This window comes from Muntiacus reevesi, chromosome 22 (genome assembly GCF_963930625.1).
Source record: "Muntiacus reevesi chromosome 22, mMunRee1.1, whole genome shotgun sequence".
NCBI lineage: Eukaryota > Metazoa > Chordata > Mammalia > Artiodactyla > Cervidae > Muntiacus > Muntiacus reevesi.
The window spans coordinates 27,732,117-27,757,759 of NC_089270.1; positions in this window are offsets into that span (position 1 = coordinate 27,732,117).

The following is a 25,643-nucleotide window of genomic DNA, read 5'->3' on the forward strand; positions in this document are numbered from 1 at the left end:
ATTTGATCTCTGGTTTCTCTGCCTTTTCTAAAACCAGCTTGAACATCTGGGTGGTTATTAAATAAGTGATCCACTGTAGAGTCTGGTGGTTATTAAGCTACTTATCAGTTTCACAAAGATTGTGGAGAAGTGAGCAAAACTGTGAGCTCTGAGATCTTCATCATCTTCATCTTTGTATGATGAAGGTACCCTGGTTTGGTTCCTGATATTTATATAATAGGGATTCAATAAATGTTTTAGCTTGAGTAACTGGAAAAGAGGAATTCATAAAGGGTGATCGTCACCAGCATGAGACAAAAGCATTGTTTCACTGAATGCTCATACCCTTAAGGCAGATACCATTTTTATCTCAGTTTTGTTATTGAGGGAACCTTGAATGGTGACTTTCTGTAGCTTGTGCAGCATCATATAACATAAGAAATGGTGGAGCTGATATTTGAAGGCATGTTCTCTAACTGCCTGTTACACTAACTTGTTTTTGCCATGGCATTCTGAATACTTAAAAATTTTTAGAAGGAAAAAGTGAAAGTGAAAGTTGCTAAGTTATGTCTGACTTATACAGTCCATGCAGTTCTCCAGTCCAGAATACTGAAGTGGGTAGCCTTTCCCTTCTCCAGTGGATCTTCCTGACCAAGGAATCAACCGGGGTCTCCTGCATTGCAGATGGATTCTTTACCAACTGAACTATCAGGGAAGCCCTTGGAATGAAAGGAGAATTTCAAAGTTGGCCCTGAGAGTGCTTTTGAGACCTAGTGGCTCTGCTATCCCGGCACAGTGATTGGTGCATAAAGATTTTAAATGATGTTTGAATGCTTCTGCTTTGGGCAGGAGATTTTTTTTTTTTTCTTTTTTTAATGCAAACATTTCCAAATGGGAAAGGCAGAAAAAAAATCTCAGAAATCTTTATTCTTTCTTGAAGAGTCTTTTGGAAACATGGGAAGAAAAATTCCGGCCCTGTGAGGCAGGGGCTTTGATGTAGATACCAGCGACTGTTAGAGCTGATTACTGCATTAGCATTATGCTAATAATGACGTTGACTTGTTGTCTTTCAAACTTCTACTCAATTTTCAGTCTGAGTTTAGATTTTTGTAACATTAAACTGCCTCTGAAGCAGTTTCTAAGGAAACCTCCCAGGCAAGGTACTTTAGTTAATAATTAGAAAGTCATGATGCGTAAATTCAGTGAAACAGGCTGTGTGCCTAGAGGAAAATCGACAGGAAGGGGCAGTTTCAAAGCTGTCAGCTAGAGTGGCTGCTATGTTTGATTCCTTTTCCAACAGCCCTCCAGAGAAATAAGTTTTCCAAGGTCCCCACGGATGGCTAAGGTCAAAACATAGGAACAATTTTTCAGTTATCAAAATTTGCATGCGGGCTCTGACCCCCAGTGATCTTGGAGCTTCGCTTTATCACTGAACCCTCTCTCTTTCAGTCACCCCCTTCCTTCCCCTCCCTCCCACCCCCACACTGCACACAGGTGATTTTAGCAGTGGGGATGGGGAACATGTGAGAGTGTCAGGGCTTGGATATTCTCCAAGCATGCCAGCTCTGGGATTATTTTATCTGTTAAATTTCACTGAAATGCACACAACCCCCCATCCTTTAACCTCACATCTAATGTCTGGTGGGGATGCAAAACAATTCCTAATGTTTTGGGCAAAATAAATTTTTTTTTTGTTACTGGGCAATGGGACAGAGACTGTGATATCCCTGACCTCCTCTTGCTCTGAATTCCTGCCTCTACCCTTCTGAACTCTCTCTGCTCTATATTTTGCTGTTCTCCACTCTATTCTTTGCAGACTTTCCCCAGATAAAAAAAACTACATCCTATTCTGTCATTCACAGTAAATCAGTTTTCTGCAGCCATGACTGTGAATGTAACTCTAGACCTACTTACGCATATTTAAGAAAAAAATCAACAAATCTTGCTAAACATAACTTCTGTGCTGTTAGCAGCATGAAGCACCCTCAGAAGCTTTGAAATCACAGTTTTTCCTTTATCTTGGGCCAGCTCAAGTTCTTAGGCAGGACTTTCTCCTCCCTAGGAAAGCAAAAGGCCACAGTCAGTATTGTTTATTTTGTTAATAAAGAATACTTATTTCCCAGGTTTCTTGTTTCCAGGCAGAGAAACATTGGGTACTGCAGGGGAGGAAATTTTTTTCCTCTCTTCTTCTTTGGTTGGTGTAATAATCAAATTAACAGAACAGTTTGGAATGATTAACAGGACCAAACCAATTTAATTACATCAAGGCCTCATAAAAATATATGACCCTCAGGTAGCCAGACAATTGAGGCTTATATGACATCCTGAGTTAAGGAAAAGTAGCTAGGGGTCTGGGACTTCAAAATGGAAGAAGACAGTCTCAGGGAGATGGGAAGAGTAAATGTTTGGTCAACAAATATTTACCATGCCATGCAGAGACAATGGAACACAGAGAGGAATCTGATCTTGAGACTTGGCCAGCTCCCCTCCAGCTTACCACATCTAGCCCATATTCTTAGTATTATAGTTGTCTCTGGTGATAGTGCTTTTCCTGGACCTGGCCTTCTAGCTAAATTCTAGGCAGTTAAGGGAGAGGTAAAAGTTTTTCTCGAATCTGCTGGGTCTTGATTCTTTTCAGCTCAAAATAGTCTACATACCAAAGTGACACATTTTGGGGAGACTTGTTCTGATCCTCTTAATTACAGTAACACATTTGACCTCTCTTCGTCCGTTCATTTTGTTCTTTGGTGAATCTGGGACAAGAGACTGGGTGTGAGTGGCCCACATCCTTCCTCTGAGTCTTGGTGTTTGTGTTTGCCTGCCTAGAAGGACTGTACATTCTGCACTGGTCCCTCACCTCTGATGTCATGTTCCATTACTACTAGTATCCTAAATCCCTAATGCCTGTTCCTCTCCCCCTTCAGTCTCAGAAGACAATCTAATCTCCTCTTTCAAAGGGAAAATCAAGTCAGCTGTGTCTTCCTTTGCCTTAAATCATGAAGCTCCCTCCCCTCTTTCTGCTAGTCTTCAAAGAAGGAGCTGCTCCACTCTTGGCATAACCACTTTACATTGCTCTTAATCTCATGCCCTCAAGCCTGCCTTCAATAATAGGACATTACTCCATCTATTAGCACCTTCTCAGCTGAACCACTAGTTTCTCTCCTGCTCACTCCTTTTTGGTGGCTCAGACGGTAAAGAATCCACCTGCAATGCGGGAGACATGAGTTTGATCCCTGGGTTGGGAAGATCCCCTGGAGAAGGAAATGGCAACCCACTCCAGTGTTCTTGCCTGGAAAATTTCGTGGACAGAGAAGCCTAGCAGGCTACAGTCCATGGGGTCCATAGAGTCTGACATGAATGAGTGATTTCATTTCATTTCGTCTCCTTTTTCTGCCTATAAATATACTTAGGTGTCCTTCATCTTAGAAGTCTTTCCCAGTACCCTGTCTCCTTCTTTTTATTTATTTGTTTGGTTGCACCAGGTCTTAGTTGTAGCATGTGGGATCCTTTAGCTGCAGCATGTGGGATCTCATTCCATGACCAGAGATCACACTTGTGCCCCTTATATGGGGAGCGTGGTGTCTTGACAGCTGAACCACCAGGGAAGTCCCCACCCTATCTCCTTCTCATGCCATATCCCTCTTTCTTCCCTTCACAAACAAGTGCCTTTAAAGAGTAGTCTGTCCTCACAAATTACTTCACTAAGTCCATTTTTTTCTATGAATAATTCATTAAAGTCAGGCTCCGATCCCACCAGGCTAGTGGACCTAACAGAAGCAGAAGATATTAAGAAGTGACAAGAATACACAGAAGAGCTACATAAAAAGTCTTCATTGAAGAAGGAATTCATAGGGCCTGGACTCCATCTCAGGCCTGTCCATGCTGATCATGCCCGGCCACCTCTCCAATGGACTCTGAACCCTGTGTTTAGTGTCTATGGAAACGACAACAGAAGGCTAAGACCCTCTCTGGACAGGGGAATCTTGAAGATCATATCCAGGTTACTCCTCGCCTAAGAGAATACATACACTAGTCACCCCTTCCTCCAGACAGGCCATAAATTTTTCTGTACCTGTCGGAGTGTAACCTCGTGCTTATTGATTATTGGCTAATTGTTTACCTGTCGGAGCACATGGCACATGAGTGATGGGGTTATTGGGATTGTGTTTACCCTTCCTTTGTTTATGTAAGTCTCAAGGAATTTGGGGTGGTGGGTTTGGACACGTACACATGGGGTATAAAAGATTTTCACAAATGCTGGTCAGGGTCCTTGGCTAAGAGGAGACACTGCCTTGGGCCTGCTGGTGTAATAAACTGCACTCCACTATCTGCATTGTCCTTCTAAGTAAGTTTGTTTCCCGGAATGCATGGCTATAACATCATGACCCAGATAACCACGATGTTGTGATCACTCACCGGGAGCCAGACATCCTGAATTGAGAAGTCAAGTGGGCCTTAGGAAGCATCACTATGAACAACGCTAGTGGAGGTGATGGAATTCTAGTTGAGCTGTTTCAAATCCTGAAAGATGATGTGAAAGTGCTGTGCTCAATATGCCAGTAAACTTAGAAAACTCAGCAGTGGCCACAGGACATTAAAAGGTCAGTTTTCATTCCAATTCCAAAGAAAGGCAATGCCAAAGAATGCTCAAACTACCACATAATTTCATTCATCTCACATGCTAGCAAAGTAATGCTCAAAATCTCCAAGCCAGGCTTCAACGGTATGTGAAGTGTGAACTTCCAGATGTTCAAGCTGGATTTAGAAAAGGCAGAGGAACCAGAGATCAAATTGCCACCATCTGTTGGATCATCGAAAAATCAAATCCAGAAAAACATCTACTTCTGCTTTATTGACTATGCCAAAGCCATTGACTGTGTAGATCACAACAATCTGTGGAAAATTCTTCAAGAAATGGGAATACCAGATCACCTTACCTGCCTCCTGAGATATCTGTATGCAGGTCAAGAAGCAATAGTTAGAAGTGGACTTGGAACAACAAACTGGTTCCAAATAGGAAAAGCAGTACGTCAAGGCTGTATATTGTCACCCTGCTTATTTAACTTATATGCAGAGTACATCATGCAAAATGCAGGGCTGGATGAAGCACAAGCTGGAATCAAGATTGCTGGGAATAATGTCAATAACCTCAGATATGCAGATGACACCATCCTTAAGGCAGAAAGTGAAGAGGAAATAATGAAAGTGAAAGAGAAGAGTGAAAAAGGTGGCTTAAAGCCAAACATTCAGAAAACTAAGATCATGGCATCTGGTCCCATCACTTCATGGCAAATAGATGGGGAAACAATGGAAACAGTGACAGACTTTATTTTCTTGGGCTTCAAAATCACTGCAGATGGTGACTGCAGCCATGAAATTAAAAGATGCTTGCTTCTTGGAAGAAAAGCTATGACCATTTAGACAGCATATTGAAAAGCAGAGACATTACTTTGTTGACAAAGGTCTGTCTAGTCAAGGCTATGGTTTTTCCAGTAGTCACGTATGTATGTGAGAGAGTTGGACTGTAAAGAAAGCTGAGCACTGAAGAATTGAGTATTTTGAACTGTGATGTTGGAGAAGACTCTTGAGAGTCCCTTGAACTGCAGGAGATCCAACTAGACCATCCTAAAGGAGATCAGTCCTGAATATTCATTGGAAGGACTGATGCTGAAGCTGAAACTCCAATACTTTGGCCACCTGATGCAAAGAACTGACTCATTGAAAAAGACCCTGATGCTGGGAAAGATTGAAGGCGGGAGGAGAAGGGGAGGACAGAAGATGATGGTTGGATGGTATCACTGACTCGAGGGACATGAGTTTGAGCAAGCTCCAGGAATTTGTGATGGACTTGGAAGCCTGGTGTGCTGCAGTCCAAAGAGTGGACAAGGGTCTTGTGCTAGGGTCAGAAAGAGTTGGACACAACTGTGTGACTGAACTGAATGCATTTATTCTCATAAAAGTCTCCACTGAATTCTTAATTATGAAGTCCAGTGAATCTTTTTCATTAATCATTCAACTTTCCTCTCTGCTTCAATTCATTTACCAACTCATTCTTGAAATCCCTTCTTGGGTTTCATGGCACTACTCCACTGTGTATTTTCTGGAATCTATTAGACTGGGGTTTCCATTCTACCTCTGCCACTTGCTGTGAGGCTTAACCTTTGAAAAACTCAGTTTCACCATTTGTAAAATAATGATAACAACAGTATCCTTCTAATAGAGTTGATGGGAGAATAAAATAGAAAACAATGCATGCTAAGCTGTCACCCTAGTCCATGGTACTAAAGATCTGCGGTCCTACTGCTCCACTGAAATGGTACAAAGTGGGGCTCTCTGTCATTGAATCCCATGCATTTTTCATGGTTATCATTTTGAATTATCACAATATTCAATACTTTTGTCTACCTTTAAAACATTCTCTTCTCTTGGTTTCCTGGATACATATGCTCTTGGTTTTCCTCCTATCTCTCTGCCCCCACTCCCACCTTCCCCTTCCAGTCATCTTTTCTGACTCATTGGTTTAATATTCAAGTGGTTAGAGTTTCTTTTGTTGAATATATTGCTCTTACTATTTTGGCTGTGCCGGGTATTTGCTGCGGCGCTCAGACTCTGCATTGCCGCCTGTGGGCTTTCTCTAGTTGTGGAGGGGGGGTTACTGTCTAGTTGAGGTGAAAGGGCTTCTTGTTGCACAGGCTCTAGGGTGCGAGGGCTCAGTGGTTGCTGCACGCAGACTTAGTTGCCTCATGTCATGTGGGATCTTAGTTTGTGGACCAGGGGTCTCATCTGTGTTTCCTGCATTATGAGGTGGATTCTTAACCACTGCATCACCAGGGAAGTCCTTGTTGCTACTGCTGTTTAGTCGCTGAGTTTTGTCTGGTTCTTTGCAACCTCAAGGACAGAGGAGCCTGACAGGTTACTGTAGCCCACCAGCTCCCTCTGTCCATGGCATTTCCCAGGCAAAAATACTTGGGATGCCATTTCCTTCTCCAGGGGATCTTCCTGCCCCTGGGATTGAACCCGGGTCTCCCGTGTCACCTGCTTGATGGGCGGATTCTTTAGCACTGCACCACCTGGGAAGCCCTAGGGAAGTCCGCAGAGCTTCTTAAAACCCTCCTGTCTTCCCATGCTCTATTCTCTACCTAGGTGATTTCATCTGTATTCATAAATTCAGTTCTTATCTATCCACTGATGACTCTTAAATTTATTTTTTCCAGCTAGCCCTGTCCTCTGAGCTGTACAGTCATATATCCATCCATGTACTCCTGTATGTCACAGGGTGTTCACAGATTCCCCACGCCTCAAACAAAACTGAAGTTGTTCTCTTCCCTCACCAAACCCTGACTTACCCAGAGTTTTCTAATATCACTGTTTTCCCCCAGAAATCTTTCCCACACTCATTAGTCTGGGTCAAGTTCCCTATTTCAGTGTTCATAGCATCCTCTGTTTCTCTATCATAATATCATTACAGTCTTAATTGCATAAATAGTCATGTGATATCTTCTTTCCCAGATAGTACAAACTGTATGACAGCTAATGTGTCTTCTTGTTAACAACTAAATGAACAGTTTGCAGCATTTTACCTTACATAGACATTTTTGCTTTACAGAATTTTGTTGTTTTCTGCCGAGTATCAACATGAATCAGCCATAGGTATACATATGTCCCATCCCTCTCGAACCTCCCTCCCATCTCCCTCTCCATCCCACCTCCCTAGATTGTTACAGAGCCCCTGTTTGAGTTCCCCTTGCTATCTATTTTACATATGGTATTATAAGTTTCCACTTACATAAACATTTAATAAAGAGGTGAAATAAGAATATGTGAAAAGAAATTTACTAAGTTTCCTGACATACAGCTATTACTCAAAAATGTTAGCTACTACAATTGTAGCCCCCATCTTTTTCTTAGCCCCCACTTTTTAACTTCTCTTTTCTTCTCTAGCCCTTGAAATATTGGCATTTTCCAAAGTTTTTCTTTCTCCTGTTTGATACCTTACATGTCCTTTCTCAGCCGTATGATCGGCTCTGTGGTTTTTATCTGTCCCCACTGTGCTGATGTTATGATAAGGCACTTAATTTATACTGAAAGGCCAGGGAGAGATCTCTGAGGAGTGGCAGTAAGTGCTGAGACCTACAGGCCAGAGGATGTACAACCACTGTGGGAATTAGTAGCTCTGGAAAAGACTGCTTTGGTTTTAAGTCAGCCACAAAGTATGAGGATCTGAAACTCGGCATTCCAAATAAATCCCCCACGCACTACTACTGCTGTTTCTCCTTGTATTAAATTCCTATTTTCTCTGATTTGCTGAAGCAGTGCCACTCGGCTTGACGCTGGCTTCATCTTCTGTTGCCTTCCAGGCAGGTCATTCACTAAACTGCAGTGATTCTTCAAGATGCTGAGAGGAAGAATGCATCTCACCCAGGCTCAGTGCTGTAAACAGTTAAGATGAGACACAGCTATATGGTTCTGGGCTCCCGCTGTTAAATCTCTTTTACTGACAGTCACTCATTCAACCATTTTTAACAAAACAAAAATTATTAGTAATATTTCCTTTCACTCTCAACAATGTCTAGATTTGAATGATGCGTTATATGACCACCCTCCTTAACACCCAATCTAAAGTGGTTGGGTGATTGGAGAAAGAGAAGGGGTTCTATTTCTAGCCATTTAATATGCCCAAACCTAACCTCCCTCATACAACTGAGGTCCTGGCATTGAGCCAAGTTCATCAACCTTTGACCATCTCTTTTGTCAGTTTGAATGCCTTCTTCAGAACCTTCAGTAAACTTTATAGATGGTTGGCCTCATCAGGGACCTCATCAGTGCTGTGGTACTCTGTTTACATTGAATCCTAAAAGATGGGGAATAAATTTCAATCTCTCTCAATTTCCTAATGTGAATTCAAGCACTCCCCCCGCCCCCCCCAACTGGGCTCCTTTAATTCTGCATACCTGGAAGCCTAGAAGCTCTTATTTTACCTTCTACTTCTAAAACATGATTAAAATAGTCCACTGATAAGATTCAGTTAAGAATGAAGATCTGTCCAAGGTTACAGATTATCATTACCAGGAGACTTAGAAGTGGCTTACAACTTTTAAATGGCAAATTCTTAAGATTTTATTTATGCATATATATATATACCATACATGCACACATTTATGTATATAAATATAGAAAGAAGCTTCAGGGTTATTTATGAACTGGTAAACTGGAAAAGCTGTTTTCAAGTCAAACTAAAGAATAAAGGCACACATAGAGATCATCCTGGTTACATTTTCCTCAGCAAACATTTTCTGAATACCAGCTACATGATTGCTAGGCATTGTGTGAAGAACTGTCTTTTAAATAATATAAGCAATAAAATGATGTAATTTGGAGAAAAGTTGATCTTTCTTGTAGTTTGTAGTTCTCTGACCAAATGGATTGCACATTTATTTTTCTCCCATAGAAAATCATACTCACTCCCAGGATAACACACATCACAGTGTTTTATAGCTATTTGCTTCCATTTCTGTCGCCTCTGCCAGTCTGATCTTCTTGAGTAGAAACTCTATCTTTTCATCTTTATAATACCAACTACTGGCCCAGTTCCTGTACTATAATAGGTGCTATTTTTTCCTCTTGATGCTAGATTCTTAACTTTTCTTTATATAAATCAATTTACAGCTAAAATAACTGAGTGGAGTTGAAAACTGTGGAATAACTGTAGCAGCAAACTTAGGAAAAAGACACCAAAATAACTTACTAAGTTAACTGAATTGAAAATAAACATATAGACCTTGATGTAAAATTAGTTTGGAGGACAAGGTGTAAGTTTCAAAATAATTATGAAAAGTGAAATTGTTAATTGCTCAGTCACGTCTGACTCTTTGCGACCGCTTGGTCTGTACCCTGCCAAGCTCCTCTGTCCATGGAATTCTCCTGGAAAGGATACTGGAGTGGGTTGCTGTTCTCTTCTCCAGGGGACCTCCCTGACCCAGGGATTGAACCCAGGTCTCCTGCAGATTCTTTACCATCTGAGCCACCAGGGAAACCCCTGAATGATGACAGATTCCAACACATTTATTAGAATTGGCATATGATAAACTTTATTTTGAGTAAGGGCCATGTTTTATCATATCTGTCTAGTACACCTAGATAATACCTTAAGGTAGGTGCTAAATAAATGCGCGTAGAATAAATTGGCCTACATGTAAAGAATTTGCATTAAATGTTCTGCTACAAGTAGCAGTTGTTTTGGTGTTAAATACTTATCTAATGATAAGGATTGCTAATGTTAATTATAAATAAAACATATACTTAGGAGTTAATATTTCCATATGAGCAGAGCAATGATTAAGTGCTCAACAAATATTTGGCAAAATAAAAATATCAAGTGACCACAGTGCTCTTCTCTGTGACTGGTCTAGTGAAATTGGGTATTTTTCCTATTGTTGTTTCTTAATTTGTGCCTGTTACAGTTTTTATTTTTATGGCCAGTATTGCTTATACAGTAGTCCCCTCATTATCCATAGGGGATATATTCCAAGGCTCCCAGTGAATGCTTGAAACCTTGGGTAGTACAAACTCTCCATATGTTTTCGGTTTTTCCTATACATACATACTAAAAGTTTAATTTCTAAATTAGGCACAGTAAGAGATTAACATCTAATAAAATAGACCAATCATAACAATATACTGTGATAAAGGTTATGTGAATGTGGTCTTTCTCAAAATATCTTATTATACTGTACTCACCCTTATTGTGATAACATGAGGTGATGAAATGACTACATGATGAGATGAAGTGATGTGAATGGCATAGGCGTTTTGACTAGTTTTAGGCTACTACTGACCTTCTGAAAATGTGTCAGGAGGAGGATCATCTGCTTTGAGTGGTCCTGGATCATCACCCCACGACAATGTAAATGGGATGCCAGGAGCTGACAGTGTCAATGGTGGGGAGCCCTGGACAAGACAGCGGGAAAGCAAGAGATTCTGCACTCTGCTTAGAATGGCATGCAGTTTAAAACGTATAAATCGTTGATCTCTGGGATTTTCCACTTAATAGTTTTGGACTGCAGTTGACTACAAGTAAACTGAAACCTTGGAAAGTGAAGCCAGTGGACAGGGTCAGGGAGGAGTCTGCGGTAGTTAGTTTTCTCACCTGTTGACCTTATTCACTGTGGGCCCTTCAAGGGGCCAGTATGCAGCAGCCTGAGACTGTGGCTCAGCTTCATCCTGGCTCTACGTCCTTTGATTCAGTATTCAACTTCTGAGAATCTCAGTTTCCTTGTCTATAAAGTAGAGTAATTAATACCTTACCTCATAGGACAATTTTGAAGATTTATTGGGATTTTATGAATAAGCTGCTTCATGTCACCTGGTTTTCCAGATGTGAAATCACATTTTCTATTAAAAAAGTACTGACTCCTGTCAGATAAAGTAGGAAACCCGGTGCCTTCCTAATATTTCTGTGGATTCCCAAGCAAGGTTTGAGGAGGGAGCTTCCATTCTCCTCCTGACACTTGAAGTCTCTGCTCCAGGCTTTTCCCCCATCTTAACTTCAGCTACTATTCCCTGTCCTTTCCCTCAAGTTGCTGACCTCTCTCCACTCCTATATGAACATCTTCCCTTTTCTCCAAAACACCATTTATGTGTCAGTATGGCAAATACCAGATTTTCAGTGGTTTTGTTGCTGATTTAGAGGTAATAGGACTGGGGTGTTAATTTCCATGCAGAATAAGAACAGCAAATTCAGTATCAGTTTTCACTTCCTAGACTCTGATCACCTTTTTTCACCCCAGGAAATATCTGATATACTATTCCTGCCTCTCCTTAGGGCACGATCTTCCACCAAGCCACAGAATCCACAGCTAGGAAGTGTGTGTATACGTGTGTGTGTGTGAGTGTGTGAGAGAGAGTGTGTATATTTGGGGGTGATGGGAGGAAAGGATGACTTGTTATCTTTTAATGATGTCAGGCTTGGAATTTAGCTCTGCCTTTGTATAACCTTTAAGGCAAATTATTATTCTTCAGTGTGTAGTCTCATATACTGTTTCTTTAATCTTCTTAGGTATTCTGTGAGCTCCAAATATTTTTTACAAAAACATTTTATTGAGATGTAATTTACATTCAGTACAATTTACACATTGTAAGCTTACAGTTGATGAATTTTAACTGTGTACCTGTGTGTAATCACCAAAATGATTGAACTATAGAATAGTCTGCGATCCCCCAAAATTCCCTTGTGCCCCTTTGCAGACAGCCCTCTTCCACTAACCCTCAACTCCAGGCAACCACTAATCTGCTTCCTGTCATTATAGATTAGATTTCCCTTTTTTAGGTACTTATATGAATGGATTTTTCTGACTTCTTTCTCTCATATCATTTTTGAAATTAATCTACAGTGTTGCATATATCAGGAGAGCATTCCTTTTTATTCCTGCATAGCATTACACTGTATGACTATACTAAATTTTATCTATGCATTCACTTTCTGATGGACATTTGAGTTGCCAAATTTGAACTATTATGAACAAAACTGCTATGAACATAGACTAATATAAGTCTTTACATAGTGAAATGTTTTTATTTCTCTTTGTCAAATATCTAGGCATAGAATTGCTGAACTATATAGTAAGTACATATTATACTCTATGAGAAACTTTTTTTCCACAAGAGTGATACCATTTTAAATCCTCACTACCCATATATGAGAGTATGGTTGCACTGTCTCCTCACCAATCCTTGATATGGTTAAGCTTTTAAATTATAGACATTCCAGTGGGCATATAGTGGGATCTAATTTAATGGTTTTAATTTGCATTTTCCTGACAACCGAAGATGTTGAGCAGCTTTTCATATAGTTACTGGTGATTCTGCATGTTCTGTTGTGAAGTGGCCATACAATTTCTGTAAAAACCAATTGGATCCTTTTATGTGTCTGTCTGCTAATTCCATTAACTCTATTATTTCTCTATTTCTTTCTGTTGATTGTTGATTTTCCTGCTTATAGGCCATATTTTTCTGCTTCTTTCTATGCCTGGTCAATTTTTTTGTTGTTGTTGATGTAAGACACTGTGAATATTTTGTTGTTGGCTGCTGGATTTGTTATATTCTTTAAATATCAATATTTTGGGGCTTTGTTCTAGAAGGTAGATAAGTACTTGGAATCTATTTGACCCAGTTAAAGCTCTGTTTGGGTGTGTCTAAATATAGTCTTTAGAACAATAGTCTATGGACTGAAAGTGAAAGAAGTGAAAGTGTTAGTTGCTCTGTCATGTCTGACTTTTTGAGACCCCATGGACTGCATATAGCTCACCAGGCTTCTCTGACCAAGGAATTCTCCAGGCAAGAATACTGGAGTGGGTAGCCATTCCTTTCTCCAGGGGATCTTTGCGACCTGAGGAGTGAACCCGGGTCTGCTGCATTGCAGGCAAGTTCTTCACCATTGAGCCACTGGGGAAGCTCCGTCTATAGACTAAGGTGATAAAAATATACTTCTGAAGATTCTACCTATGGACCCCTTTATTATGGAATCTTTTCAGTCTGTCTTGTGGGACAAAAATCATGCTAGCACTGGGCGAGATCTGAGAATTGTTAGATTGTGTTAGAGCCACTGCTTTTTGGTGGTCATTTACCCCACTTATGGAGTGTGAGGGTTCCCTGGTGCCTCAGATGGTAAAGAATCTGCTTGCGATGCAGGAGATGCAGGTTCAATCTCTGGTTTGGGAAGATCCCCTGGAGGAAAGGAATGCAACCCACTCCAGTATTCTGGCCTGGAGAATTCCATGAACAGAGGATACTGGCAGGCTATAGTTCATGGGATTGCAAAGAGTTGGACACGACTGAACGAATGGCACTTTCACTGTGGAGTGTGAATTTTTGTAGGCACAGCTCAATAGTCAACAAAAGATTTAAGATGAATTCCCTCCTCTTCTGTACTCTGTCCCATAAATTCTCAGTGCTTTCACCTCCTCATATTCTGATCTCTATTTCCTCAACTTAGTATGGTGGGACTCTGTTTGTGCTTCTTCTCCCTGTGCTGAGGCATGGAGACTTTTCCAGGCAGGAAACTAGGGCTCATTTAATCCACTTCTGTTCTATCAGAGATCTCAATGGTGTACTGTCTGTTCTCCAATGTCTGAAAGCATTTGTTGATATATTCTGTCTAGTTTTCTAGTTGTTTCTTGAGGGAGGGTAAATTTAGTCACTGCAGTTTCTTCATGGCTAGCCGCAGAGGTTTATGTATCAATGTCATTGACAAACTTGAGGGCTGTAATAGGATTAATAGATTAAGAATTTTTAATTTTCTAGTTAAGCAAACAAAAGGAAAATTTATACTTATTATCACCATCATTTCATGAAAGAAAGTATATTTAATGGTAAAAAGATAAGAAACAGTTATTATCACTATGTTGGATAATCATTTCTATTAATATTAAATAGATTAACTTCATGAAAAAATTACATTATTAATTTCCCTCATTTTGTCACATGGGAGTAGAGTTTACTTATTAAACCAGCTATAATCTGTGTGATTTATGTTCAGAAACCACTGATCCAGGCCATGCCATCCTTTTTTTATATTCATTTTATAGGAAAAAGTATTGATTCAGATAAATTAATGACAAAGTGATAAATGTTGAGTGATATAGCCAAGTCTAAGACTCAGATTTCCTAGGTTTTAGTTCAGTCCTTCTTTTCCTGCATCACAGTGAGGTCTTTCTGTATGTGTGAAGATAGTAAAATTGAGCTGCTGGATACTCTAGACGTTATCTTTCCACTGAAGTATAACATCTCATAAAATTATCTTGATCCTTTGTTACTATCCTTTCATCTGAGTTAAGTACAATTACTATTATGATAAAAATGCTATCTATTATTAGGTAGTGCTTTATACTGCTTATACTGAGTACATGTTATTTTTGGCTTCTGAAAAGTATGCTCAATGAAGGAATTAAAATAAGAACCTTAATACAGCATAAAATACTTTAACATATTCAGATAATATTTACTGAATTGAATTGCATTTGATAAATACCAAACTGAAGAACGTTAAGCTTGAAGAAAATAATTCACTAAATTCTATTCTTTTCTTTTTGTGTTTTGGCTGTGCTGGGTCTTTGATGCTGCCCGTGCAGGCTTTCTGCAACTGTGGTGAGAGGGGTCTGCTCTCTAGTCGTGGTGTGTGGGCTTCTTGCAGTGGCTTCTCTTGCTGCAGACAGCAGCTGGAGGCATGCGGGCTTCAGCAGTTGCAGCCTGTGGGCTCTGGAACGCTGGCTTAGTAGTTGCGGCACGTGGGCCTAGGTGCCACGCCGCATGTGGGATCTTCCTGGAGCAGGGATCAAACCCGTGTCCCCTGCGTTGTAGGCAATTCTTAACCACTGGAACCACTAAGGAAGTCCCCTACCCCACATATTCTATTTAACAAATTACTGAGAAGTTACCTAAAGAAATGGCTTTATCTTACAAAGCACTTGATGTTTTTACTTGGATATCTCCAGGAGATTAGGATTTATATTTTCTGAAACGAAATTCATTTTCCCCCTCAAAAATCTCTTTTTTACCACTGCTCAATTGCTCATTTCAAGATCTTAGAAAGTATGCTTGATTCTTCCCTCCCCCTCAACTTCTACAATCAAGTCTCTAAATTTTGACAGCTTTACATTCAAAATGCATATCAAATCCTTGTATTTTTCATCTTCATTACAAACCACTATCATTTCTCACTCTTAGATGGACCTCAACTATTGTTTGGTTTCATCACATCTATGTTGGTTCCTATTCTTTACTCAGCAGACTAGGGGATCTTTAAAAGATTCACAACTGTTCATGTAGCTGGAGTTCATTAAACCCTCCATCTGCTCCCTAACGATTATTAGCTTCCTAGATTTAGACCCTGATGCTTGGAAAGATTGAGGGCAGGAGGAGAAGGGAGACAGAAAATGAGATGGTTGGACAGCATCACTGACTCAATGGACGTGAGTGTGAGCAAACTCCGGGAAATAGTGACGGACAGGGAAGCCTGGTGTGCTGCAGTCTAGGGGATTGCAGAGTTGGACATGACTTAGCGACTGAACATCAAGAGTTAGGGAGGCCGTGTGACTCGTGGTAGCCAACTGACTGTGGGCAGGAGGTGATGTGTCAGTTTTAGGCAGAAGAATAGAAAAGCTGGAGTCTGACTCATCAGCTGCCTTTCCTCTGCTGTGGGGACCATGCTGTGCTGTCAGCACATTCCTGATGGTGAATTTACCAGTCAGTCAGCGTTCCTTCAGCCCGGATTTTTGAGTGACTCTGGGGAGAATAGTCCCTGTCAACCTGCAATGGACATATGGTATGAATTAAAAGTGAACATTTTTTCCTTAAGCCTCTGGGTTTGGGGGTTACTACAGTATAATTCTTCCAGGGCTTCCCTGGTGGCTCAGAGGTCAAAGCATCTGCCCGCAGTGCAGGAGACCCAGGTTCGATCCCTGGAGGGGAAGATCCCCTGGAGAAGGAAATGGCAACCCACTCCAGTATTCTTGCCTGGAGAATCCCATGGAGGGAGGAGCCTGGTAGGCTACTGTCCATGGGGTCACAAAGAGTCGGACACGACTGAGTGACTTCACTTTACCTTTACAGTATAATTCCGTGCTTTCGTGGTGGCTCAGATGGTAAAGAATCTACCTGCAATGTGGGAGACCCAGGTTCGATCCCTGGATTGGGAAGATCCCCTGCAGGAGGGCATGGCAACCCACTCCACTATTCTTGCCTGGAAAATCCCATGGACAGAGGAGCCTGGTGGGCTACAGTCCATGGGGTCACAAAGAGTCGGACACGACTGAGCGACTAACACAACACAGAGTATAATTCAGTCTATACTGCATTCTCATTGGTTATAGGATACAGTCCCAGATTACTAACGAAGCCTTGAATGATTCTGAACATACCTGCCACTCCGCATCATCATCACAGTTTGATCACATCAGCTTTTCTCTTTTTTGTTAAATATTCTTTTCTCCTTAAGCTACTGCATATCCTGGCAACTCTGAGGGTAACCAAGTGTTATCTTTTGTATATTGCCAGTCACTGTGATTGTGCTAATAGATTGGGTTAATTATAGCATGTCAGCATACACTGAAATTTTTACTAATGTCAGCATACATTGAAATTTTTACTAGAGTATTTCTCTTAGCTGGTATAGAAGTGGTCTTGTCAGGCCATGAACTGACTTAGGGGTAAATGGGAAACATAGTATAATATTAATTTTTAATGAAAAAAGAGATTAATCTGAAGCAATTTGAAAAGTCAACAACATCAAGTAATAGTTATTGGAAAGATATTTGGGTATCTCAGGGAAGATTTTTGGGTATCTCCTAAGAAAGCTATTTGGGTATCTCCTAACGGGGATAGAATCAAAAAGTACATCTTATTTTAGGCAATACTTTTTCCCTTCAGTCTCTGGTCTCTGATTTATTCACTATACTGCTTTACTCTTTTACTCAAGTGAAATTATCTGCTTCTTTTTGTGCATGGGGTGGATGGCTACCCCTGGGTCTCAGGTTGGCATTATCTTGGTTCTGGTCATGTAGTGGAAGCTAGTTAGCTATCTCTCAGCCTTTACTCCAAATTCCTAAGAAAAATATGTTTAGCCTAGTTAGGGTCAGTTGTGTGTGCTTGGGAGGGGTGTGTGTGGTATGGAAAGTAGTTCTTAAAGAAATGGACTTATTGTGAAGTAAGCAGAAACCTTAAAGTTATTTCCATCCATTTGAAATCTGGGAAGCAGTGTCAAGAGCAGATCAAATTGTTGGAAGGTAAAATTCACCAAGTTTTATCTAGGAAAAATAAAAAGTCTAAAACCAGAAAGTTTAGTTAAGAATCAAGAGAATTGCTATTATTTTTTAGGCTGTTTATTTTGCATCATAGTTGATTAATAATGTCATGTTAGTTTCAGGTGTAAGGCAAAGTGATTCAGCTACCCATATACATGTATCTACTCTTTTTCAAATTTCTTTCCCATTTAGGTTGTTACATAATATTAAGCCGAGTTTCCTGTGCTCTATAGTAGGTCAAGAATAAAGAGAATTGTTGATTGAAGATATGAACAGAAGATGAGAAAAATGCTAGATTTTGCTTAATTTTTAAAGGCTTATTTTGATTGGCCAAATGCTTATTAATTTAGTGAGCCATAATACACAACATGAACTGCATTCAGGAAGCATTGAATAATTCCACCTCCTCTCTCATAGGTTTCCAACTTAGGTTGCTTTTAAAGAAATGCATAAATGCTAGAAGGGTTATTGGTTATATGAAGAGCAAAAATCAAAGAGATAATAAAAAGACTAAAAGTTTTCAGAATTTCCAAAAAAGGAATTCAAGGTGTCTCACAGGCAGCAAGAGTGTTGTCAGAGTGAAGGAGAGCCTGATATCTTATCCAGAGAGCTCCAAAAGGCATGCATACTCCCAAGGATAAAATGCTGGAGTACAGAAACAGAACATAATTTCTGCTTATACTTCTTTACCTAAAAGTTAAGAAGGAAATGAAACTTTGCTATATTTCGTGTGCAGATCAAAGGTAGTAGCCTAACTTGAATTATATGTTAGACTCGAACTGCCATGTGTTATACATGATAGAAAGGGAATAGGCAGTATGGCAAATACCTTGAACTTTGCAGTCATACTCCTTGGGTTAAGTCTCACCTCTTCTACCTGTGTGACATATGAATTACTTAACCTCCTTCTGCCTCTTTTGCCTCATGAGTGAAATAGAAATGAAAATAATATCTCATGGAATTGTTCTGAAGATAAATGAACTGATTTATGTAAAGTGCTTGGAAGCACTGTTGATACACAGAAGCATGATATGAGTGTTAGGAACAACTGTGAACCTGAGAAGAAGAATGGGGTTCTGTACCATGGCGAGGCCTTCCCTCTTCTGTTCAGTTTCAGTATTATGTTATATATTGTGATTCAGAGGCATTTTATCAAATGGAATCATACAGATGACATCATTTACTTTTAGTGAGAATAGAAGGCTCCTTGGTATCTTTAACATATAGAAATTAGCTACAAATTATTATTTTTCATGTAAATGTAGATTAAGAACTCTTGATTTTGACTCTCAGTGACTCTTAAGTTCTTTTCTTCTTCGAAGTGATAGTTTCTTGGCTATTGTTTGTTATCCACATCAAATTTATTTGAGCCATTTTAAGATATGTAACTTAATGCAAGAAACTGACCAGAAAAGCACTATTTGGTTAATTGTGTTGGGCATTGGCACTGTGATGGGATTTTCAATTGGGGTCAAATTAAAGAACTGACATCATCTTTGATTTAAAAAATAAAAACAGACCCCAAAGGTAGAATGTGTGCCCATAATTGTTATAATTTTTAGAGGGCCCTGAATAGGTTGGATAGTTCAGATTGTTCGGTCTGGTTGGGAACAGGAGCAGGTGATTGAGAGAATCTTCTAAGAGGATGGGTTAGATTATATCAAGGAACTAATCATGTAATGAAACTTGTACATATAAAACCCTCTGGGCGCCTATGCCATTGTTGCATAGATGGGTAGCTGAGAAAGCATTTCATGTTTTGCAGAAAAGGCAGAAACACAACTGAACTGACATTGAGAATGTTTACAAACAGTGGAAAGTGTTTTCACATGATTTCCTAGGATTTAGAACCAGGAAGACCATCCTTAGTTGTGGTCCCTTTGGCCTCCTTTCATTTTCCTTCACTATGCTTGGAGAGTCAGAATTTGAAGAAGAAAAACAACCACATTGAATGATATGCTCAAATTATGTTATGGTTAGTTTCGTGTGTCAACTTGACTGGTCCACTTGATTCCCAGGTATTTGGTCAAACATGTTTTGGATGTGTCTGTGAGGGTGTTTTTGATGAGATTTACATTTGGAAATGGCAACCCATTCCAGTATTCTTGCCTGGAAAGTTCCACAGACAGAGGAACCTGGCAGGCTACAATCCATGGGGTCGGAAAGAGCCAGACTAGACAGAGCAAGCATGCATGCACACACAGTTGAAACTAGTAGGCTGAAAAAAGCAGGTTGCCCTCCCTAAGTGGTGGCCCTCATTCAATCTAGAGACCTGAATAGAACAAAAAGACTGATGATTCCCCAAAATAACAGGGAACTTTTCCTACCTGAGCTCTGACCTGGGACAATGGTCTTTTTCCTCTCTTGGGACTTGAATTAAAACATAGGTTTCTCTGGGTCTCAAACCTACCAGCTTTCAGACCGGAACTCTCAGCAGACTCTTATGAGTGCAGATCCTGGGACTTCTTAAACTTATAATCATATGAGTCAATGCCTTTATGTGATAAAAACACAAATATAAGTTGGAAAAAACATCCTATTGGTTTTGTTTCTCTGGAAAACCCTAATACAAGTTTCAATAGAATTAGGAGTATCAGAATGAATAAAAATGGTCCACCTACAGGCTTAGGCAGTATACACTTAAAAATTCAGTGGAGGAAAGAAATGTAAGTCAAACTTAAACAAAGTTTATATGCATATAAAAAGTGAAAACTGCATCTTTTAATAAGACAACCTACTCTTCAGAATCATTCCTTACATTTCTGGTGTATTTTATGGAGCTGAACATTAACAATAATATTTTCAAGGATTTTAAATTTGTCTTTGTCTTCTAAACTTTAATTAACACAGACTCCACCATTCACTTAACAATGTGGCACTGTGATTTGGCAGTGCAGGAAATAAACACTTGTAGCTTGGCTTTTTATTATTCCCTAAGCAGCCATGAAGCCAAATAAAGAAAAGATGAATCCCAGTGTTTTGAAATTCACTTCTTTTCCTATGTGCAAAATAGTCTGAGTTTGGTGAGAAAATATTCCCTTAAAACCTTAGAAAATGTTTACTTGGATTGAACCTCAAGAAAAATTAGAGTTGGAAAAGTGAAAGATGCATTTTAATTTTCTGAATTTAAAAAAAAGCATAGGTATGATAAGTTCTCAAGCGGGACACACTGCATATTTTTGATGAATTCTGTTATCTTGGCCTTTGAAATAAACTGGGTGGGTGCCTTGATAAGCAGAGGGACAGTGGTGTTAACGAAAGTGGTCAAGTAACACTGAACTAGCTCTGGCTTTACCAGTCTGTGTTTGCCTAGGCTTTTCCACCCGTCTCAGGTATGCTTAAAATAGTTGGAGATTCTGGGATTGATTTCCCTAGGCTTCAAATAGCCAAAAGTCAAATACTATTCATATTTCATTCCCAGTTTCACCACAAGTCCAAGTTTTTGCCAAATATCCCAGTGCTTGAATCCAGAATATATTCCTTACACACTTCTTCTCATAAGGTGTTTTTTATGGGACTGTCTTGGGATCGTATAACATGACTTTTGATTTAACCAAAAGGTAATAACAATGCACTGGATGCTGCTTTGAGACAGTGTCTGTATGGGAACAGTGGTCTTTTGAGGAAGAATTAGATGTGCATGTATGGGAAAGCCTGCCAATTTCTAGCAATAAAATCAGACTTCTTGGCAAAACAAGTTCTGGGTAGTATGCAGCTCTTACTCACAGATTGGAGGGGTCCAGCTCTTGAGCACTAAGGAAAATAAATCCAGCAAGGTGGAGTGTGAGGGAGATTGTTACTGTTTTCCCCAGACAAGCAATTTTCAGTGCCAGTGGGAATGCACAGTTCTGAGAACTGCTTTGGTTTCTTGGTAGGGGCTAAGAAAGGAAGGTTAGTTAATGTATTTTATGTCAAAATATAAAATGAAGCCTTTAGACTGAAGTTTAACAGTTAGGTTAAACCTTATGGGGATGGGGAATCGAGAGGTTTCAGTTTCATTTGTTAGAGAATTTCAGGCCTGTCTTTAAAAGCATGATATTTGTATGAAACCAGAAACAATAAAATCACAGGTAAAATAGTAAACTGATCAAATAATTTTCCCATACTTCTTTCTTCTTCATTTGCCAAGCTGCTGTCTCCTTTCCTGTTACCCAGAGTCTTTATCCTTCATCATAATTACTCTTCCTGTGTCATTTCTCATGAGGCTCTTTCAGACTCTAATGATACAGCTAAAAATTCTATTTGGGTGATAATTCCAGTGACCAAATGTTGTTTGATATGCTATCCCTCCTAGGGATATCTGTAGTTTACTTTATTCTTTTTTTCCTTTTTTATTATTTTTTATTATTAAAAAAAATTTTTTTTTCATTTATTTTTATTAGTTGGAGGCTAATTACTTCACAACATTGCAGTGGGTTTTGTCATACATTGACATGAATCAGCCATGGAGTTACATGTATTCCCCATCCCAATTCCCCCTCCCACCTCCCTCTCCACCCGATTCCTCTGGGTCTTCCCAGTGCACCAGGCCCGAGCATTTGTCTCATGCATCCCACCGGGGCTGGTGATCTGTTTCACTATAGATAATATACATGCTGTTCTCTCGAAACATCCTACCCTCGCCTTTTCCCACAGAGTCCAAAAGTCTGTTCTGTACATCTGTGTCTCTTTTTCTGTTTTGCATATAGGGTTACCATTACCATCTATCTGTAGTTTAAATAATAGTTTTCTGCATCTCTATCTGAAGGAGCAACCCATGATAAACAGTTCAGTCTCCTTCTTGTTATTCTAAATACTACTCTTTGACTCAAAAAGACAGGTAGGTTAAAAAATCATTCTAGGTCTTAGAATTAATTCAACACATATTTAATAGAAGTACGCTACTTGCCAGGAACTGTTCCAGCTCCTGGAAAACTAGAATGGAGAACATAGGAGAACAAAGATGATAAAATACAATGCTTGTCCTCAGTGAGTCATGTTAGTGGAAGGAAAGTGTTAGTGTCCCCAGGTGGAGATCATTCACTGTGAGGGTGTGATGCACCTAAGTCAGAGGGAAGACGTGGGAGATTCCAAATGCCTTGGACAGCAAGGAGATCAAACCAGTCAATCCTAAAGGAAATCAACCCTGAATACTCACTGGAAGGACTGATGCTGAAGCTCCAATACTTTGGCCACCTGATGCAAAGAGCCAACTCTTTGGAAAAGACCCTGATGCTGGGAAAGATTGGGGGCAGGAGGAGAAGGGGGTAACAGAGGATGAGAAGGATGGTGTCACTGACTCAACGGACATGAGACTGAGCACACTCTGGGAGATGGTGGTGGAGAGGGAAGCGTGGCATGCTGCAGTCCATGGGGTCGCAAAGAGTTGGGCACGACTGAACAGCAGCAAAAGCGATCTGCTCATCCACTCCTGTTTCCTGCTGTACCACGCACGCCTCGTCTTCCTGACTCTGCTGTGAGGCCCTTGCTCAGGAAACCAGTCTATCAGTGCTTGTAGTCAGGAAGCCAATCAGCAGTTCAGATTTTGCTGCTACAGCCTACTGTGACCTGGAGCACGCTCATTTACCTCCTCAAGCCTCAGTTTCCTCTTCTGTTAAAATGACGGAACAATAATTCTTAACTTGCTTATCTGGGGAAGGCTTTAATTGGATAATTCATGCAAGGCACATAGTGCAGTTCCTAGCACATAGTAAGCCTTCAAAAAACGTTGTGGAGTGTAACATAAATAAACTGATGTACCACAAAACAGAAGATATTAAGAAGAGATGGCAAGAACACACAGAAGAACTCTATGAAAAAGATCTTCATGACCCAGATAATCACGATCGTGTGACCACTCACCTAGAGCCAGACATTCGGGAATGTGAAGTCAAGTGGGCCTTAAGAAGCATCACTACGAACAAAGCTAGTGGAGGTGATGGAATTCCAGTTGAGCTGTTTCAAATCCTAAAAGATGATGCTTTTAAAGTGCTGCACTCAATATGCCAGCAAGTTTGCAAAACTCAACAGTGGCCACAGGACTGGAAAACATCAGTTTTCATTCCAATCCCAAAGAAAGGCAATCCCAAAGAATGCTCAAACTACTGCACAATTGCACTCATCTCACATGCTAGCAAAGTAATGCTCAAAATTCTCCAAGCCAGGCTTCAACAATACATGAACTGTGAACTTCCAGATGTTCAAGCTGGTTTTAGAAAAGGCAGAGGACCCAGAGATCAAATTGCCAATATCAGTTGATCATCAAAAAAGCAAGAGAAAACAAAAAAAAGCAAGAGAGTTTCAGAAAAACATCTATTTCTGCTTTATTGACTATGCCAAAGCCTTTGACTGTATGGATCACAATAAACTGTGGAAAATTCTAAAGGAGATGGGAATACCAGACCATCTGACCTGCCTCTTGAGAAACCTATATATAGGTTGGGAAGCAACAGTTAGAACTGGACATGGAACAACAGACTGGTTCCAAATAGGAAAAGGAGTACGTCAAGGCTGTATATTGTCACCCTACTTATTTAACTTGCATACAGAGTACATCATGAGAAACGCTGGGCTGGAGGAAGCCTAAACTGGCATCAAGATTGCTGGGAGAAATATCAATAACCTCAGATATGCAGATGACACCACCCTTATGGCAGAAAGCAAAGAAGAACTAAAGAGCTTCTTGATGAAAGTGAAAGAGGAGAGTGAAAAAGTTGGCTTAAAGCTCAACATTCAGAAAACTAAGATCATGGTATCCGGTCTCATCACTTCCTGACAAATAGATGGGGAAACAGTGGAAACAGTGGCTGACTATTTTTTTGAGCTCCAAAATCACTGCAGATGGTGATTGCAGTCATGAAATTAAAAGACACTTACTCCTTGGAAGGAAAGTTATGACCAACCTAGACAGCATATTAAAAAGCAGAGACATTACTTTGTCCACAAAGGTCCGTCTAGTCAAGGCCATGGTTTTTCCAGTAGTCATGTATGGACTATAAAGAAAGCTGAGCACCGAAGAATTGATACTTTTGAACTGTGGTGTTGGAAAAGACTCTTGAGAGTCTCTTGGACTACAAGGAGATCCAGCCAGTCCATCCTAAAGATCAGTCCTGGAAGATCATTGGAAGGACTGATGTTGAAGCTGAAACTCCAGTACTTTGGCCACCTGATGGGAAGAGCTGACTCATTTGAAAAGACCTTGATGCTGGGGAAAATTGAGGGCAGGAGGAGAAGGGGATGACAGAGGATGAGATGGTTGGATGGCATCACTGACTCAATGGACATGAGGTTGAGTAAATGGGAGCTGGTGATGGACAGGGAGACCTGATGTGCTGCGGTTCATGGGGTCACAAAGAGTCAGACGCGACTGAACAACTGAACTGAACTAAATCACATGTCTTAACCTTTACAAGGAATGAAATCAAAGGGAATAGAAAACCCATCCCAGAAGCCATGATGAATAATGTAGAGCTCTGATGTCATTTCCTTAAAGAAGCTGGTTCAGAAATTTTAACAGAGTCTAATAAATAAAAAAAACTTCCAAGAAATACACTAGAGTATGTCTAGTCATTTGTTCCCTTGTTGCCCCAGATTCCATAGCATTCATGACAATTGCTAAAACCTCTCTCACTTTCTTAGGTAAATTGTCTTCCCATTAACTTCCCCCTCCTTTCTTCCCTGAAGAGCCAACTCAACATTCATCCTCATGCCCACACTTTGCACTCACTTCCCTACCCAGAAGTGTGACCAGCTCCACTATGCATGTATGTGCACGCTCAGTCCCTTCAGTCGTGTCTGACTGTTTGTGACCCTATGGACTGTAGCCTTCCAGGCTCCTCTCTCCACGGGATTCTCCAGGCAAGAATACTGGAATAGGTAGCCATTTGCTTC